Here is a 15,101-nt window from a genome sequence, read left to right on the forward strand (position 1 = left end):
AAATGAGAAATAACTTAAAGAGCAAAAATCTGATCTGCTTATTTGAGAACAAACCCTCAAGCAAGATAATGTAATGTTTGTTTTTCTAGAGTGAAGAGAAGGTCACATTAGTTCTTTTGATATAAATGGATAGTAATATAACATTCAGAGACCATAAGAAAATGGAGAGGAATAGACTCAGAAGACAAGGATGTAAGATGCTGTGTTGTGAGGATTTAAGCAGATGGCTGGTATCTTGCTGATTAGGCTCTGAAGTGGGTGGTCGATTAAAAAAAACATAAAAATAACCAAGAAAAAAATTAAAAATAAAAGGAAAATTACAGGGCATTTTTGCTTACTTTTTTGTTTTCTCATGGTATACATATGTGTAAGGGTTTCTGATGTTTACAGACATGAAGAGAGAGAATGTGTCATTATTTTTCAAAAAGAGTCTACCGACTGTGATGCTGTATGTGCTAAGTTGCTTCAGTTGTGTCTGACTCTTTGTGACCTCATGGATTGTAGCCCACCAGGCTCCTCTGTCCATGGGATTCTCCAGGCAAGAATACTGGAGTGGGTTGCCATGCCTTCTTTCAGGGGATCTTCCTGACCCAGGGATCAAAACTACATCTCTTAAGTTTCTTAAGTCTCCTTGTGTTTGTGTGTGTTTTTATTTTTCTTTTTTTTACCACCAGCGCCACCAGGGAAGTCCAGCAACTGTGACACCTTTTGATAATTTTCCACTTAGGATCTCTCAACTTCCAACCTTAAAAAAAATTTTCCATATGAAAGGTTGTCTCCTCAACGTGCATTTTCTACTGATAGATTTTTAAGCCACTTTGGAAAGGGAGTTCCTTGGAGATTCGATGAGGAGTTCTATTATGTGTCAGACTTTTCTGTTCTGACCCACAATTATGAGGAAACAAATTTAATATTTTGACTAGGGAATGCTAATATAGACCTTGTCACATCTTTATATAAGCAAGTGTCCTAGAATTTTGCCTTGAGGGTTGGCTTGTATGAGATATTTAATTCTTCCAAAGTTAAAAATTAATCTCTAGTTATTGGATAAGAAACATTTCTAGTTACTTAAAAAAAAAAACTATACATATTTCTCATTGTTGTTTAAAATGGTAACATATTGAGATCAACCCACTAGGATAAAAGCAGACAATAGTGCCTATTGTTGTTGTTGGAAAATAGTGCCTGTTGTTTGGAAAATAAAATTTGGTCTAGTCTCCAGTTGAAGGGGGGTTAATAAATGATTCATATTGACTGGAGACTCCTAGGGCAAGCTCCCAAGCAGCAGAGAAGACTTGTGCCAATTAACTTATAGCCCAAGTTTAAGGATGAGGGCAGGGTGTGAGCATCCTGTATTCTTCAGGCTCATGGGTATAGTGTTCCTAGTCCAGTTCCTAGTCCAGAGTATCTATTTGGCAAATAGATACATAGTTTCTTCTTGAATTATGGGTTCCTTATCCTATCAGTGTTCATCACCACAATGAAATGAACTAATGCAGAGGTAATGATGCTCACTCTAGAGGGATTTAGTGGTTTAGGTATCAAGGTAACTTCCTTGTTTTTATCGTGAAATCAACTCTAGAAATGACTGAGGGAGGCACTTGATTGGTGACAAGTACCTCTTGGTCTTTCCTAAATACAGCCCTTGTCATTTAAAATATGGTCACTGGACCAGCAGTGCCTTGAGAACTTATTTGAAAATGAAGAATTTCAGGCCACATATTAGAGCATTTAAATTAGAGTCTGAAATTTAACAAGATCTCCAGGTGACAGAAAAGATGGCAAGTTTGAGAATTCACTACAGTGGGGCTTCCCTGGTGGCTCAGATGGTAAAGAATCTGCCTGCAATGCAGGAGACCCATGTTCGATTCCCCTGGAGAAGGGAATGGCTACCCACTCCAGTATTCTTGGCTGGAGAATTCCATGAACAGAGGAGCCTGGTGGGCTATGGTCTGTGGGGTCCCAAAGAATCAGCCATGACTCGACTCACATACACACCTACATGCCCACATGCATGCCTGTGTGCATCACCTGTGCACACATGTACACCTAGTTTTGCAAGCTTGTTACTAAGTTATGCCAAAACCCACTGTAGTTTGGGCGGGAGAAATGGGAGAGCTAAGAGACCCATGTGTTTGTTCCATATCTTCTTGCAGATTTCACCTACCATCCACATTAAATACCAAGACATTAGGCAGCTCCCTAGAAGTTAGTATCTATGCTCGTGTGCCTTGCTCCATAGGTCACCAGGACCTTGGGGAAGAACTAAGAGTGTCCAGTGGGCAAGCTTCTTGAGAGTTGGGTCTCAGCAGCAAGACTGAGGCTGCCCTGGGTGTCAGCCAAGCTGACAGTCTCATTGCTTTTCTCCTTATCTTTCCTCTGGATAAACAGAGGATTTTGGTCTCTTGGACTGTCAATCCCAGTCCTTTAGCAAGCACCAAAAAAAAAAAAAAACCCAAAACCAAAACAAACAAACAAAAAAACTCAACAAAATAGGAAGGAGAGGGCAGGAATGAAATGGATCACAGTCAAAGCAAATGTCAGACAAAGCAAACTGGGTGGTATATATCCTGCGATGAAAGGAAAGAACACTGGAGGGAGGATGATTTTACAGGTTAAAATGTGCAGTTACTGAATGGGAGTGCTAGTGACCTGAACTGTCAAAAGAAAAATGCTATTTTTCAGCTGCAATTTCTGAGATTTAACCCTTCCTTACTAGACAGCTATTTAAATGGAAGATGATTCTTTTTATGCTAACATTTTCTTGCTTTCTGATATCAAGTTTTACGAACCAATTTATGTCAAGGGCAGTGGCAGAGGGATCTCAAAAACCTCTATGCCAATTGAATTGTGGTTTTAGAGGCACATTATACAACGTAAAATAAACAACTGGCACTTCATTTTCAGAAGAAATAGACTCTATCCAAAACCTCATTGATTTCTCAACCCCCACTCCACCCAGCTTCATTATCTAATTTCACTTCACTACTTACATCCCTTCAACTGTTCACCAGATGTCACTGTGATTAGTTCTCTGAGTATATAGATTGAGGAATCACTATAGTATTCTATTTCACTGTTTGTATAGCAATGAACTCTATAAAACGTTGATCCTCTATAATGGCAAACCAAGATTTTATTTCAGTTTCTGGATTGTAAATAATCATTGGAAAATAGCTATCTAAGCATTCTTCAACATGAGAACTCTGTAATCCATGATGTTTTAAGTTGTTCAATTCTTCAAAATATTAGTTCCCCACTGGTGAAAAGGAGTAAATGCTTTTTTATTTTATTTTTAATTTTTTCTAGTTTTACTGAGATGAGGTAATAATTGACATATAACATTGTGTTAAACTGTACAATATGATGACTTGATACATGTACACATTGCAAAATAACCATAATAAATTTAGTTAGTTAATTTCCACCAGAACTTTTCATATCTATTCTCTTAACTTTCAAATACAGAATACAAAATTGTTAGTTATAATCTTTGTGTCCTACATTATATCCCCAAGGCTTATCTTCTTTGTAACTGGAAGTTCTGTGCCTTTTCATGACCATCACCCATTTCCCCCATGCCCCACCCCCATCTCTGACAACCACCTATTTTTTCTCCATTTTTATGAGTTTTTTTTTCTTATTTCACATTATAAGTGAAATCATTTGGCTTTCTCTGTGTGACTTATTTCACTTAGCATAATGTCTTCAATTTGAATTCCATTTGAATGCAGAGTTCCAAAGAACAGCAAGGAGAGATAAGAAAGTCTTCCTCAGTCATCAATACAAAGAAATAGAGGAAAACAATAGAATGGGAAAGATTAGAGATCTCTTTAAGAAAATTAGAGATACCAAGGGAACATTTCATGCAAAGATGGGCTCAATAAAGGACAGAAATGGTACGGACCTAACAGAAGCAGAAGATATTAAGAAGAGGTGGCAACAATACACAGAAGAACTGTACAAAAAAGATCTTCATGATCCCGATAACCACAACAGTGTGATCACTCACCTAGAGCCAGACGTCCTGGAATAAGAAGTCAAGTGGGCCTTAGGAAGCATCACTAAGAACAAAGCTAGTGGAGGTGATGGAATTCCAGTTGAGCTATCTCAAATCCTAAAAGATGATGCTATGAAAGTGCTGCACTCAATATGCCAGCAAATTTGGAAAACTAAACAGTGATCACAGGACTGGAAAAGGTCAGTTTTCATTCCAATCCCAAAGGCAATTCCAAAGAATGCTCAAACTACCGTGCAATTGCACTCATCTCCCAAGCTAGCAAAGTAATGTTCAAAATTCTCCAAGCCAGGCTTCAACAGTACATGAACCATGAACTTCCAGATGTTTAAGCTGGACTTAGAAAAGGCAGGGGAACCAGATATCAAATCGCCAAATCCGTTGGATCATCGATAAAGCAAGAAAGTTCCAGAAAAACATCTATTTCTGCTTCATTGACTATGCCAAAGTCTTTGACTGTTTGGATCACAACAAACTGCGGAAAATTCTTCAAGAGATGGGAATACCAGACCACCTGACATGCCTCCTGAGAAAACTGTATGCACATCAAGAAGCAACAGTTAGAACTGGACATGGAACAACAGACTGGTTCCAAATCGGGAAAGGAGTACTTCAAGGCTGTATATTGTCACCCAGCTTATTTAACTTATATGCAGAGAACATCATGAGAAACACTGGGCTGGAAGAAAAACAAGTTGGAATCAAGATTGCCAGGAGAAATATCAGTAACCTCAGATATGCAGATGATACTACCCTTATGGAAGAAAGACAAGAAGAACTAAAGAGCCTCTTGATGAAAGTGAAAGAGGAGAGTGAAAAAGTTGGCTTAACTCAACATTAAGAAAACGAAGATCGTGGCATCCGGTCCCATCACTTCATGGCAAATAGATGGGGAAATAATGGATACAGTGAGAGACTTGATTTTCCTTGGCTCCAAAATCACTGCAGATGGTGACTGCAGCCATGAAATTAAAAGAAACTTGCTCCTTGGAAGAAAAGTTATGACCAACCTAGACAGCGTATTGAAAAGCAGAAACATTACTTTCTCAACAAAGGGCCATCTAGTCAAAACTATGGTTTTTCCAGTTGTCATGCATGGATGTGAGAGTTGGACTGTGAAGAAAGCTGAGCACTGAAGAACTGATGCTTTTGAACTGTGGTGTTGGAGAAGACTCTTGAGAGTCCCTTGCACTGCAAGGAGATCCAACCAGTCCATCCTAAAGGAAATCAGCCCTGAATATTCATTGGAAGGACTGATGTTGAAGCTGAAACTCCAATACTGGAAGAAAAAACCTGATGTGAAGAACTGACTCATTGGAAACGATCTTGATGCTGGGAACGATTGAAGGCAGGAGGAGAAGGGGACAACAGAGGATGGGCGGTTGGTTGGTATCACTGACTCGATGGACATGAGTTTGAGCAAGCTCCTGGAGCTGATGATGGACAGGGAAGCCTGGCATGCTGCAGTCTATGGGCCGCACAGCGTCAGACATGACTGAGCAACTGAACTGACTGAATGTTTTCAAGGTCCATCCATATTTTTGCAATGGTGGGATTTTCTTCTTTATATAGCTGAAAATATTCAATTATGTAAATACTTGAAAGTTTTAGTTGCTCAGTTATGTCTGATACTTTGTCATCCCATGGGTTATAGCCTGCCAGGTTCCTCTGTATATGAAATTCTCTAGGCAAGAAAACTGAGTGCATTACATTTCCTTTTCCATGGGAACTTCCCAGTCCAGGGATCAAACCTGGGTCTTCCACATTGCAGGCAGATTCTTTATTGTCTGAGCCATGAGGGAAGCCATATATATGTGTGTGTATATATATACACACATATATATTCATCAATGGACACAGGTTTTTTTCATGTCTTGGCTATTTTAAATAATATGGCTATGAACAGGAAGATGAAGATATCTTTTCAAGATAATGATTATTTTTTCAAACACACACAGTTGTGAAATCATTGAATTGTATGGCTATTCTATTTTTCAATCTGGGGCTGAATCTCCATACTGTTTTCCACAGTCGCTGAACCAATTTACACTTCCATCAACAGTGTATAAGGAACTCTTATACTCTTTTATTTTAAACTTTTTTTAGTAAAGACATGTTTACCTGGAGGGAGTGGTAGATGATCATATTTTTACCTATGGAATGCATGCATTTCATTCAGGTGAATGTGGAAGATAAATGCCATTTTTGGGGACTGCCCAGAATTTAATTTCCAAGACTCTCCTTTTTGCTTCTGAGGCAAGATTATTTCCTCTATTCCCACTCTTTCTCTTCTGCTCTTCTCTTTCAAAAAGACTCACTGGTGAGTTTGTAGAAATTTACAGCCCAAGTGGACTGAAGTTTCAAGGTTAGTGCAGTCAGTCCTGACATTCTTCTTGAAAAATTATCCATCTCTCTGCAAGAGAAGAGTTGGTACTGAGCAGACATCAAACATTCCTATGGACATAAACCTACATTTTTCATTCCTTCTCTTTCTTCCATGTGAGGATAGGATTCTTTCTAGAGGCCATTTATCATTGTTGGCTCAGAAACACAATTAGGAATATAAAAAGATACCATGCCACAGGAAATTTGCTTTCTTTTTTTACTTAAGACATGAAGAAACCACCCAAGCACACAGGCTCAGATCTAGAGAGAAGGCATATGTAAGGATGTGAGAAATAAGAGCTCACATCCTGATGAGAGAGATTGGAAATTTTTAAAGCCAGACTTCTCAGATTTTATTGTACATAAAATCATCTCTGGATCATGTTAAAATGCAGCTCGTGATTGTGAAGTTCTGGAATGGGAGGGTCCTGAAAGTCTAAATTTCTACATAGCTTCCCAATGATGATGTCCATGCTGCTGCTGGTGACCCATGTTGAGTAGGTGGGCCTCAGATGTAGACCAAGAAAGAGGCTCTTTGCTCAGGCAGCCAGGGCTGCCTTGTGGCTCCAAGAATGACCTGAAGACCTGCAGCAATGCCCTGCGGAGCTGTGTTAGAACTTGGGGTCAAAGGGAAAATGTGTCTTTATATACACTTATCAAATATCCTATGCATTTCATGGATATTAAATGGAAAAATGTTAATAAAATCTCTACAATTAAAGAAAAATTACCATATATTAAGCCCTACCATGCCCAATCTGCTCCCACCCAATTTTTACCCTCCTAAGCTTGCATGGTAGGATCTGCAAGGTAGCATGTGTTGGGAATAAGGATTTCTGCTATAAAATAGCATAGGGCTGTAATGAAAAATACTGCCTGTCTTTGTTAAAGTATTTGATATGTTTTGATCATGGGTATTTTTTGCATTCATTTTGATTGTTTAAAATATTGCCTTAAAACTTTTCAAAATTTTTATTATAGAGGTTTAGGGCAACTTCTTAACTTTTTTTGTGCTAGAAGCAAGTACCTCCCTTTTCTTAACCTAAATCATAATCAAGAGCACTGCCATCTCCTGGGAGCTTGTTAGACACAAGAATTTCAAGTCCCATCCCAGACTTATTGAATTGGAACCTGTATTTTAACAAGATCTCAGAGTGGTCTGTGTGCCCATAAAGTTTGAGAAATGTCCTTAAGAGATCAGCCTTTCAAACCAGGGTTATCTTAACCTTTGTGTTTGCCTGATCCTAGAAGAAGACTTTGTTTAAAGTAGAATTATAAATCTTGACATTCTATGAGTTTCTAAAATGAAGATGGTTCTAAATTTCCTCTAAATTTACAAAGCTTATATGAAGTGTATTTATAGGTCAGTTATACTTTAGAAAAGGTCATGAGGTCCTGTCTACGTGTTTCAGAAAACTTAAACATGTGCAGAAGTTAGATTTCAACAAAGAAAGAGGGCTTTTATCACTAGCAAGCTAGTCCCAGAAGAAACGTGAGGTAACAAGAATAGATCTCATTTGGAGTCTCTTTCTATTTTTAATTTGTCTCATCATGAAGGATGAAGGACAACAAAAAATGCCCCAGATTCTTTGATGCACTCTCTTTCTTTTGATTGTATCTTTGAGGAGAACTCTGAAAGGCATCAAATAAATCCATTGTCAGAACAATCTTGGAAGTGTGATGAGAATGAAAAATGACACAATTATCTTTTCCTGTATCAGTGATTCTGAGGAGAGTTTGGAAAGACATTAAATGAAGTCTATCCTCTGGGGAATTTGAACCTGTAGTCTCCCAACTGTGCCGCTATGCTATGGGAGGAAGTGAATACTTTAGTTTCAAAAGAGTTAAGTAGAAGTTTGCAAAGGCTTTTCACCAGGAAAATGGTGGGTCTAGTTTTATGAATGTTTCATGAATAAAAATTTCTTTGAATCCACTGTCTTTTATGTTTCCTTACATAAACCATGTTTTTCATGATGAAATAAATATACTTTTAGGGTGACTTATTTAAAGGTCTCCATTCCAATTAAATTTTACTAAATGTAACTCACAGCTGGTTGGATTGGTTATACTGTCTATGTTGCTTGTGAGGTGAAAACATGAAGACATATTTTCTTGTTAGTTAGTGGTCACATCCGCCAAACACAAACTGAATATAAATTTAGCAACTTTGTGTCTGTTTGAGAAAAGAAACTGCAGTGGTTCTCAGGCATATAATTGTATTTGGAAATGCCTAGGGACAGCTTTGTTTGTCAAAATGACTGGGGAGGGGGTATCCTGGCATTTTGTATGTAGGGGAGAGGGTTGTTATCCATTGTGCGTGTAGGGGACAGTGCCACCCCAGGAATAATTGTCCCACCCTGTGGTAGACAGAGTCTAATATGCATCCATGACCCCTCTTGGGATTCATGCTATTATGAAATCCACACCCTTTGAGTGTGGGAGGGGCATGCGACATGCTTCTAGCTAGCAGAGTACAACAAGAAGTGACAGGACATATGCGACTAGGCACATGTGGTTATATTGTAAAAGATTATGATATCTGTCTTGCTAAGAACTCTCTCCTTTATTTTGAAAGTGCTAGCTGCCACTTTATCGGCTGCCCTACAGAGAAGGCCATGCTTTGAAGGAAATGAGAATGGCCTTGGTCAACCACCAGAAAGAAACTGAGACCCTCACACTGGAAGCCTGCAAGAAGCTGCATGCAACTAATAATTGTCTTGACTCAGACCGGGCCCTTCCCAGTCACAGCTCAGAAGAGAATCCAGTCCTTGCTGATTCCTTGATTGTAGCTTCCTGCAGAACCAAGCTAAGTCGTGTCGAGACTACTGATCCAGAGAAACTGTGAGAACTAAATGTATTTGTTTAAAGTCATCAGGTTTGTGGTAATTTGTTACTCAGAAATTAGTAACAAAAATAAAATCAGCTTGGTCTAAAAGAAGTCAGTCCAGCCTGCTGTAATGGATTACCATAGACTAGGTGGCTAAACAACAGACATTTACTTCTTACAGTTCTGGAGGCTGGAAATGCAAGATCAGAGTGCCTGCAGAATGGTGTCTGGGGAGAGACTACTGCCTAGTTTGCAAGTGTCTGTCTTCTCTTTGTAATTTCACGTGGCAGACAGCAGAGAGGTAGCAAGCTTTCATGTCTCTTCTATGAGGGCACTAATCCCATTCCTGACGGTACCACTTTCATGACTTAATTATCTCTCTGAGTCTCCTCCTTCTAATACCATCACTTTGGGGATGACAATTTGAACACATGGATTTTGGGAAGACAGAAATATTAGCCCATTCCTGGGTGGCACAGTGGTAAAGAATCTGCCTGCCAGTGCAGGAGAGATGGGAGACACAGGTTCAGTCTCTGGGTTGGGAAGATCCCTTGAGTAGGAAATGGCAACCTGCTCCAGTATTCTTGCCCGGAAAATTCCATTGACAGAGGAGGCTGGTGGGCTATAGCCCATGGCGTCAGAAAGAGTCAGACACAACTGAGCATGCACACACACACACACAACACTCAAATGTCAATAGAACCTCCACTGGCATGAAATTCTTAGTATATGCTGCCCAACTTGACAAATTGTTAGTGACTTTTGTCTGCAGACTTGATGAATTACTGCACACCTGAGTTTCCCATGGCATTATGAACACCAGATGGTCAACACCAAAATCAGATTGATTATATTTTGCAGCCAAAGATGGAGAAGCTCTATACAGTCAACCAAAACAAGACCAGGAGCTGACTGTGGCTCAGATCATGAACTCCTTATTGCCAAATTCAGACTTAAATTGAAGAAAGTAGGGAAAACCACTAGACCATTCAGGTATGACCTAAATCAAATCCCTTATGATTATACAGTGGAAATGAGAAATAGATTTAAGGGACTAGATCTGATAGATAGAGTGCCTGATGAACTATGGACGGAGGTTCGTGACATTGTACAGGAGACAGGGATCAAGACCATCCCCATGGAAAAGAAATGCAAAAAAGCAAAATGGCTGTCTGGGGGAGGCCTTACAAATAGCTGTGAAAACAAGAGAAGTGAAAAGCAAAGGAGAAAAGGAAAGATATAAGCATCTGAATGCAGAGTTCGAAAGAATAGCAAGAAGAGATAAGAAAGCCTTCTTCAGGGATCAATGCAAAGAAATAGAGGAAAACAACAGAATGGGAAAGACTAGAGATCTCTTCAAGAAAATCAGAGATACCAAAGGAATATTTCATGCAAAGATGGGCTCGATAAAGGACAGAAATGGTATGGACCTAACAGAAGCAGAAGATAGTAAGAAGAAGTGGCAAGAATACACAGAAGAACTGTACAAAAAAGATCTTCATGACCCAGATAATCACGATGGTGTGATCATTCATCTAGAGCCAGACATCCTGGAATGTGAAGTCAAGTGGGCCTTAGAAAGTATCACTATGAACAAAGCTAGTGGAGGTGATGGAATTCCAGTTGAGCTATTCCAAATCCTGAAAGATGATGCTGTGAAAGTGCTGCACTCAATATGCCAGCAAATTTGGAGAACTCAGCAGTGGCCACAGGACTGGAAAAGGGCAGTTTTCATTCCAATCCCAAAGAAAGGCAATGCCAAAGAATGCTCAAACTACCGCACAATCGCACTCATCTCACATGCTAGTAAAGTAATGCTCAAAATTCTCCAAGCCAAGCTTCAGCAATACGTGAACCATGAACTTCCTGATGTTCAAGCTGGTTTTAGAAAAGGCAGAGGAACCAGAGATCAAATTGCCAACATCCGCTGGATCATGGAAAAAGCAAGAGAGTTCCAGAAAAACATCTACTTCTGCTTTATTGACTATGCGAAAGCCTTTGACTGTGTGGATCACAATAAACTGTGGGAAATTCTGAAAGAGATGGGAATACCAGAACACCTGACCTGCCTCTTGAGAAATCTGTATGCAGGTCAGGAAGCAACAGTTAGAACTGGACATGGAACAACAGACTGGTTCCAAACAGGAAAAGGAGTACGTCAAGGCTATATATTATCACCCTGCTTATTTAACTTCTATGCAGTGTACATCATGAGAAACGCTGGACTGGAAGAAACACAAGCTGGAATCAAGATTGCTGGGAGAAATATCAATAACTTCAGATATGCAGATGACACCACCCTTATGGCAGAAAGTGAAGAGGAACTAAAAAGCCTCTTGATGAAAGTGAAAGAGGAGAGTGAAAAAGGTGGCTTAAAACTCAACATCCAGAAAACGAAGATCATGGCATCTGGTCCCATCACTTCATGGGAAATAGATGGGGGAACAGTGGAAACAGTGTCAGACTTTATTTTTGGGGGCTCCCAAATCACTGCAGATGGTGACTGCAGCCATGAAATTAAAAGACGCTTACTCCTTGGAAGGAAAGTTATGACCAACCTAGATAGCATATTCAAAAGCAGAGACATTACTTTGCCAACAATGGTCCATCTAGTCAAGGCTGTGATTTTTCCTGTGGTCATGTATGGATGTGAGAGTTGGACTGTGAAGAAGGCTGAGCACCAAAGAATTGATGCTTTTGAACTGTGGTGTTGGAGAAGACTCTTGAGAGTCCCTTGGACTGCAAGGAGATCCAACCAGTCCATTCTGAAGGAGATCAGCCCTGGGATTTCTTTGGAGGGAATGATACTGAAGCTGAAACTCCAGTACTTTGGCCACGTCATGCAAAGAGTTGACTCATTGGAAAAGACTTTGATGCTGGGAGGGATTGGGGGCAGGAGGAGAAGGGGACAATGGAGGATGAGATGGCTGGATGGCATCTGACTCGATGGATGTGAGTCTGAGTGAACTCCAGGAGTTGGTGATGGTCAGGGAGGCCTGGCATGCTGTGATTCATGGAGTTGCGAAGAGTCAGACACGACTGAGCGACTGAACTGGACTGAATGTGGAGGTTTTATCACTACGCCTGTGTGCTTAGTTTCTCAGTCATGTCTGACTCTTTGTGACCCCATGCATTGTAGCCCACCAGACTCCCATGTCCATGGGGGTTCTCCAGGCAAGAATACTGGAGGTTGCCTTCCTCCAGGGTATCACTATGGCCTTGCTACAGAGGATGAGATGGTTGGATGGCATCACCGACATGAGTCTGAACAAGTTCTGAAAGTTGGTGATGGACAGGGAAGCCTGTCATGTTGCAGTCCATGGGTCGCAAAGAGTTGGACATGACAGAATGACTGAACTGAACTGAACATAGCTAAGAACCAGAATACCACAGATATTTGGAAAGTTTTTTAAAATGAATGATATGTGAACTCAACCTACAAGAGATACCATAACTCCCATGAGGACCCGTTTTCAGGCTGTATCAAAGAGAATCACGTGGGGAGAGGAAGTGGAAAATCACTGGCTTAAAAATGGTCCAGTACTCCAATTTGGAGGAAGATTGGTTTGTTTGTACTTTTGTTGTTCTCACCCGCTTATTTGTCATGACACGAGCACAGCTTTATTTCTCTACCTCAATGGATTAAAAGCTTCCATTGTTTAAATGAACATTTCTTTGCTCCAAGCAACTTGATTATCCTGCCCATGACACTTATTTCAGCCTGAACTTCTCACTCGTTAGACGTGGGAGGTAAGACAGTGAAAATGTGGTTCCTCCATCCAAAGACAGAGATTAACATAGTTTCCCTGGAATGCAGGTTAGAGGTAAGAAGGGAGAAAATTTGTCATTTTAGGGGATTTAAGACTAAGGCAAAAAAAAGGGGATATATATTCCTTTTTTTTTTCCAACTGAGGAGGTGCATGCAACACTGACTCACTCTAGAGGCCCCTACATTTCTAACCTTCCTGTGCAGCAAAGCACTGCCATATGATCCTGTTTTAGGGATGTGATATCACATTTTTATAAGGAAGATAGTTACTGTCATTCTCCCTAACTCCCTTTCCACCATCTAGGAAATAGCAGAAGCTGGAGGTGTTTCCTGGAAAAGATGGTAATAGATGGGAACAGTGATATGATGGGGATGGCTGATAAGATGCACAAGAGCCAAGTGTGCAGTCTCCTCCATACTTTGCATTTTTTAGTGTCTTGTTGGTATCTTGCATTGGTCATGCTGGAGTATTTACACCATGGAAACTGGTAAATGCTACAAATCAGGGATATTTTGCTTTCAGTTCAGGTCAGTCCAGTCACTCAGTTGTGTCTGACTCTTTGTGACCCCATGGACTGCAGCATGCCTAGCCTCCCTGTCCATCACCAGCTCCCAGGGTTTACTCAAACTCATGTCCATTGAGTCCGTGATGCCATGCAACCAGCTCATCCTCTGTCACTCCCTTCTCCTGCCTTCAACCTTTCTCAGCATCAGGGTCTTTTCCAATGAAAATGCTGTGCTCTTTGCATCAGGTGGCTAGAGTCTTGGAGTTTCAGCTTCAACATCAGTTCTTCCAATGAATATTCAGGACTGATTTCCTTTAGGATGGACTGGTTGGATCTCCTTGCAGTCCAAGGGACTCTCAAGAATCTTCTCCAACACCACAGTTCAAAAGCATCAATTCTTCAGTGCTCAGCTTTCTTTATAGTCCAAATCTCACATTCATACATGACTACTGGAAAAACCATGGCCTTGACTAGATAGACCTTTGTGGGCAAAGTAGTGTGTCTCCTTTTTAATATGCTATCTAAGTTGGTCTAATTTGGTCATAACTTTCTTTCCAAGGAGAAAGTATATTTTAATTTTATGGCTTCAGTCACCATCTGCAGTGATTTTGGAGCCCCAAAAATAAAGTCTGTCACTGTTTCCACTGTTTTCCCTTCTATTTGCCATGAAGTGATGGGGTCAGATGCCATGATCTTAGTTTTCTGAATGTTGAGCTTGAAGCCAACATTTTTACTCTCCTCTTTCACTTTCATCAAGAGGCTCTTTAGTTCTTCTTGGCTCTCTGCCATAAGGGTGGTATCATCTGCATGTCTGAGGTTATTGGTATTTCTCCCAACAATCTTGATTCCAGCTTGTGCTTCATTCAGCCCAGTGTTTCTCATAATGTACTCTGCATATAAGTTAAATAAGCAGGGTGACAATATACAGCCTTGATGTACTCCTTTTCCTGTTTTGTTGTAGTTCATGTTTTTTTTTTTTTTTTTAAATTTGAGAGCTAGCTGTAGGCTTTTAGCAGCCTACCACTATGTTGAGTTTCCCTTCCAGCCTGGATCCCCATGTGGGAGAGCCTCCTCCTCATCTGGACCATCTCATGGATGAGAAACAGCTTCAATCTCATGTCAACCACTCACTTGCTGTTGTTTAGTTACTCAGTCATGTCCAACTCTTTGTGACCTCATGGGCTCTAGCCTGCCAGGCTTCTCTGTCCATGGCATTTATTTCCCAGGCAAGAATATTGGAGTTGGTTGCCATTTCTTCCTCCAGGGGATCTTCCATACCCAGGGACTGATCTGCATCTCCTGCACTGGCAAGAGAATTCTTTACTGCTGATTTACCAAGGACCCCCAGCCACTCGCTGGTTTACAAGATAAAGAGATGTTTATTGCAGCTGCTTAGACAGTATACACTACAGTGGGTCACAGAATTCTGAGCTAAGGGTCACCTGCCCAAGTTCTACCTCACTCCTACTGTGACCTAATCGGACTGTCTCACTACTTTGAAAGATACTGCACTGGTGTCTTTGGGAACCTCACGTTTGTCTTCCTGTATTTCTGAAGAAGAATCATGTGCCAGGTCTCAGATGTAAAATACCCCTG

Source organism: Bos indicus, chromosome 20 (genome assembly GCF_029378745.1).
Source record: "Bos indicus isolate NIAB-ARS_2022 breed Sahiwal x Tharparkar chromosome 20, NIAB-ARS_B.indTharparkar_mat_pri_1.0, whole genome shotgun sequence".
NCBI classification, from domain to species: Eukaryota; Metazoa; Chordata; class Mammalia; order Artiodactyla; family Bovidae; genus Bos; species Bos indicus.